At 37.9% G+C, this 6,000-nt stretch overlaps 1 long non-coding RNA gene across 1 annotated transcript; it reads right to left on the reverse strand.

Annotated features, from left to right (window-relative positions):
- Positions 1–2,775: 2,775 nt before the first annotated feature.
- Positions 2,776–5,347, reverse strand: LOC135579607 (uncharacterized). Its single transcript, XR_010473061.1, has 2 exons — positions 3,520–5,347; positions 2,776–3,254 (listed from the first exon to the last, which is right to left on the reverse strand). It is a non-coding gene; the product is annotated as an uncharacterized LOC135579607 (long non-coding RNA).
- Between the last annotated feature and the right edge of the window lie 653 nt (positions 5,348–6,000).

Consider the following 6,000-nt stretch of genomic DNA (forward strand, 5'->3'; position numbering starts at 1 on the left):
TTCTCAACAGACATCTGAGCTGAGCAACATAGGAAAATACCAAAGGTGCAATAGAACACTCCCTGGCATACCCAGCATACCCACCATGTTACTTCAACAGGGCTTAAGAGAAGAAAATATTCCCTATTTCAACCATACAAAAAAAATATATATATGTATATATAAAAGCAAGTAGCAAAGTTCTACTTGCTGAGTAAATCTGAATAAGTGTCCATTTGTTTTAATATAAGTGAAATCTTGTCAGATGTCTCAGCATTAGTAAATCCATCAGATTCAATACAACAGCTAACAAATTTTCATTACAAGATTGCAAGGCAAGGATATATTAGGGCTAGGAAAAGCATAGATCACAAGATCAGAAAATGTATTCTCCGGTGGTCTCATGTATCCCCTATGTATTCCCTGCTTTAGGAACCTGCCTCCTCATGAAAGCAAAAAAAATGCTTTCAGCTCTTTTTTTGTGTTTATAATAAATCAAAAGATAAAATCAGTGATAGATTATAGTTATTGCAATCCTGATATTTTCATACTTCATTTTTTTTTAAAAAAAAAAAAAAAAGAAGGCAACATGGGAGAAACACGTACACGTGTTTCTTTGGCTGCTTTGGACTACCATCTTCACATATACAGACCTATAGTAAGGAAAGAAAATCGCAAATAAGACAAATTCCAGGATTTGTCTTAGTGTCATGCAAATCATATTCAGATAGCAAGAGAGAGAAAAAAAAAGTTCAGTTTCACCTAAATCTTCTCTTACAAACAAAAACCAGTATAATCATGAGGAAAAACATACATAGAAGATAACTAAGTTTAGATTAAGCAGTTCACAGCAACTGATCTTGAAGTATTTGCAACAGAAGTTCCAAAAATGCATTTCAGAGGACCTACCAAATTTTCCTAGAACCAAATCCCAGCATCTCCAGCTTTCAGCTCTTTAAATGAGATGGTGGAAAAGCCTGGTTCTCATCACCTCTGTGAAGAAGAATGTATCCTCTAGGTGGTCTGGAACTGCTCGTTCACTACACTGGACAGAAGTGCACCAGGAACAGGCAGGACAAAGCTGTGCGCTGGATGCTCTGGACCTGCTTGTTATCTGTACTAGATACTTGCCTTTGCCCTGATCCTATGGCAGGACGGCATTTTAGATGCAATGGTCTACAACTCAGTGATGAACAAAAGGCACCTTTTTAACCTTCCATTTTATCTCAGTTTCAGAATACAGATTCATCATTATATATCTTATACATTGGCTTCTATAAATGGCAAATAGGCTGTCATGTTTGTTTTCTTTTAACTAGAATAATTTAAAAAAAAAATAATAAAAATGCAAGAGTTCTATACTGAATTAAAACATAAGGCTTATTTCCATAGTGATCATTATTTTTATTAATCATGCTGTGAAGCAATTTAGAACTAATTTAGAACTGAACACAAAGAGCTTACAAATTTTGTATCTCAGCATGTACTTTTTGTAACTGTAAAGAGAATGGATCAAGGAACCAGTTAGTGAAAAGCTGCACCTTTCTTCATTTTTCAAAAATCAAAATAATAAAATGAATAATATCAATCAAATTACACAAAAGCAAGCAAACCTTGAAAAAAATCAACATTCCACTGTTTTCTAAGCTGATTAAATATTTAACTTCACAGTATTACAGTGAATCAACAGACTAACATAGTCAAGTGATTAAACCTGCCAATAAATATAAGATTATCACCACTCACAAAGTTGACCCTAGGAGAATTTAAGTCAGTGATAACATCTTTCAGTTTCAATTCCTTTACTTAATATAAATGCCTACTTGATTTAAGTGTTCATTGGCTACTTTTTCCTTACACCTTACTGTCACTAAACACAATTACAAAAGGTACATCATCATCCTCTTCTTCAAAAAGAACACAGTGGGCTTTAAAGAAGATATGACAGTTAAATCATATAGCAGCCGCTTAAAATGCAATCATTAACACAAGAGAATCTGACCCTGTGACAAGCTGTGGTTTAAGTTTAGGGAATCATTAAAGGACTCTGTTAAGAATCTCTCATGTGCAGAGAGGAATGAAAAACAAGAGATAACAGTACAACTGCCCACACAAAGGTGAAACAAAAAGCACAAGAGAGCAGAATAAACTGCTGCTTAACTTCTGGGGAACTTATCATTGACTGTATGGAGTCAAATACTGTAGACGTTACTGCCACACACACAAGTTTCATTTAGGTTTGTGCTGCCTACCCCAGTGACATAAGTCTTTGAATTCTTCCTCCCCTGGATGACCCACCTAGGAAACGGCTTAATGTAACTTCAGCTGTGGTGTGGATAACAGAATTTTCCTTTTTCCTTCTCTGGTCTTTAGAAGGCATGTCCCACTTGCTTCAGCCCCCAATCCGATTCAGCATTTCAGGATAACTTAGCCATTTAGGCCCAGATATAGTCACGTCACTCAGGATGATCTTCAAGACAGGCAATAAGCTAAGATCTAGGTGGGTATTTCCTAGAAAGTTTGAATGTCTTCTTCCAGCTGAAATCAGGGACACAAGCTCTGTTGCCACCAAAACCAGTTTTACTCTTACAATCAAGCCAATGTTATTTCCATGTATGAATTTTAAGGAGATTTATTCTGGCCTTAGTACTTAGGCACAGATTTCTGATAGGATCTGTTGTTTGTTTGAAGGGGATTTTAAGTGAATAAATATAAGCTCATAACCAACTCTACTGGCTTTTATACCACATGAAAATAATTTTTTACTAAAATTTTTTTTCTCATATTAAAATAATCTTGGGTTTACATAGTGTCTAGATTTATATTCCTCCCAAAGCTTGTAATAACGGTTTTCAGTAGTTACCCAGGAAAAGAGCTGCATTCTGCATTTCTTTAGTGCCAAGCATACCGGTAGCTGTTTCCTTTTTGTGATAACAGAGAACAAGCCTTTCAAAGCCACAAAGTGACAAGAACTAATAAAGAGCAGGCATTACCCATCTCCACATTTCTGTTAACAGTTCTTTAAGTATCATATAAGCCCCATCAGAGCAGAACACAATAGTTCCCCCAACACAAAAGCAAATATACAGTGACTGAGAAGATGGAAACTTCTGCAGGAAGGTTGTATTTCTCTTTGCCTTCAAGGTGGCATTCATACTTTCCATTATGATCACTTATCTCAGAGAGAAGGGTAAATGAATGCTATTCCAATTTAAATCCTTCCTGTATCAAGAGTGGATGCACTGAGGAGGCAATTTGAAGCAAAAGTTTCATTCCTAGAATACAGAAAAGAGTCAAAATTATTCTCCTGGATTCCATGAAGCAACATAATTTATATTTGTTGAGGCTAAATAGCGTACCCCTCCAGGATGAGCTGAAAAGGATCTTTAATGACAAAGTGAAATAAACTACTCAATAATGCAGAGGTTGATGGAGAAATTAGGCATCTTTCCCGATGGATTACAGACTGGGGATCATGACACAAGATGGGATACAGGCAGCAGGGAAAGGAATGGAAAATGGGAAGAGAAAGAGACTCACATTTGCTGTTGTCAAAACCTTAGGTCTGGATACTTCCTGTCCCACAGAGCTGTATTTTTGGATGAAGAGTATATGCTTTCTATAGTGATCATGTAAGCATCTCTTCCTCATGCTCCTTGAAGAAAATAGTGAAGTTGACATAGTACTTATTATTCATAAATTTGAAAAGCTTAAAAGAAAAGGAAAAGAAACAGAAAAGGAACAGCATCTACTGTCAGATTCAGAAATTCATCTCCAGAGGGCTGGAAATGAACATTCAACTGAAATCTAAGTAACTTATTCTGTTCTTTCGCAGATGAGAAAAAAACAGTTTTATATGGATACATATCCTAGGAAACAGAAGGTTGCATGTGCTGAATGGAAAAAGCCAGACTTGTAGATTTATGATATTCTTTTTTGTGTCTCAGCATTTTGCATGTCCAAAGCCTATTGAATGATACGACAATTAAAAGGCACAACTGAAGAAATGCAAGTCCAGAAAATGCCCAACAGAAGGAACTGGAAAGAAAAGTCTTCCCACGTGTTAAAAGTGCCAGATGAAAGAGAATTCCAAAAGGTGCTGCCATTTGAGCAGCATTAATCAAATCGGCTTCAGCTGGTGTTACTCAAACAGTCCTGCAGATAGCCTGACTTCTGTGTGTGCATGTGAGTGTACATACACATGTACAGCTATTTACTATAAACAAACACATAGCTCCACTGAAAAGCATACTCGTCTCACATAATTCCTCATTCTTTAAGACCTTGTGAGAGACAGTGGTTCTTAGCACGTGAATTATTGTCTCAAAGCTTGCTTGCTGAAATAATATGAATTATTGTCTCAAGGCCTGCTTGTTCTGGATAACAAGACAGGAAAATGCTTACTCATGGTGCTTGCTTGTTGGGCTTGCTGTAAATGCTTAACTACAGTGAGTTGAGGCAGAAAATGCATGATCACTGTGAGCTGCTAAAATTCAAAAAATGCTTAAAGCCTGTGTAAGCTCAAGTGATATCAGCCATCAACATCTGGGACCAGGCCGGCAGTTTGGCCAGGCAACACCTGCCACCAACTGCAATAAAAGCCTCATGACAAAAGACATGAGTGTGGCCACCCACCACCAGGACCCGAAACCTGAAGACTGAGACCAGAGCGCTGCCAGCACTACCAGAACCTGAGAGCTGAGGCCTGACCAACAGAAGACAGCGACTGGACCCAGGTGCTGTCTATCTCTTGCTTATCTTCTTGCATACTTGCTGAATTTTTCTCCTATTTTTTCCCACTTATTCTATCACTCTATTTTCAGGCATAAAATTAAAACAGTCTGAGGTAATTTGTGTCTTAATTTCACTCCTGCGATCATTTTGAAACCTTCCCAAGACCAAAATTGGACCAGGACCCCACAGACCTTCAAATTTTTGCTTCAACAGAAATTTCCAACTTTTAACATTGATTTTGGCCTGACATGATAGCAAAATAATCCACACAGACACATCTCACAGTTAATTCAGTAAAAAATTCTGCATCTAAAAGCCCAAATTCATGATCAATACAGAATAGTTATTGAATAGCTAAAGAAGAAAGCGTTGTTTATAGTTTATACTCTCCAGTAAAAAGGACACTAGGGAAGAGAAATCAATATTTAAAGCACAAAGAGCAAAGCCTGGGGGAAGAGGACTTCCACTATAATTCTTCACTGGCAGATCCAGGCGATAACAGAATACCTTTCTTTGCTGAAAACAGAGAGACAGCAACTGATTTTTCTTTCTCCCTCATTTTTTAGGAAGACACAAGGCCAAAACACAAGAAGGATGGACATTCTTGCCTTCCTCTGCAAACCAGCAGGATTGCAGTGTCATTCCTGTTTGCTTCCCCCTTATTTCCCTGACTGTCTTTACCACATCAGGAGCATGTGGTCACCAGAAGAGAAAGAATTAATTACCACTTGCTTATGTGGGGGATGGCTGATGAATATTCATTTGGTAGCTCAAATGGACTTTGCGTCATGATTAAGGAGGACTTCAGTGAACCAAATATTCCTATTACCAAATCACACAGGGTTTTACATAATACTTGCCGAACTAGAGTGGAAAACCTGTCACTGGCAAAATTATGGGAAAGGGCCATACTGATTTTCAACAGCTTACATACAAAAATAAAAGATGCCTTCATATTACTCTAGTGAAGGAGACTTTCAGACAGTCCAAATCTCTGCTTCACAGTCCCTATCAGACTTAGCTATGGAAGGAAAGGCTTCGCTGAAGAGGTCACTGCCCCCTCGCATGGGAACAGCAACTTGTTCAGGGAGCATCTCTCTACCTGACAGAGCTTGCAAATCACAGCCTTCGGCCATCATAGTTCACAGCCTTGCAGACTAATATAAATTGAAAGTGAAGTTGCTTCTTGTTAATACATTGTGATGTGGTGATTAGACCAGGCGTAACACTTTTTCAGAACTCAGCTGCAGGGGCATCATTTTCTGCAGGGAGGAGGGGACAAATTTA

The sequence above is a fragment of the Columba livia genome, chromosome 1 (genome assembly GCF_036013475.1).
Source record: "Columba livia isolate bColLiv1 breed racing homer chromosome 1, bColLiv1.pat.W.v2, whole genome shotgun sequence".
In the NCBI taxonomy this organism is placed as follows: domain Eukaryota; kingdom Metazoa; phylum Chordata; class Aves; order Columbiformes; family Columbidae; genus Columba; species Columba livia.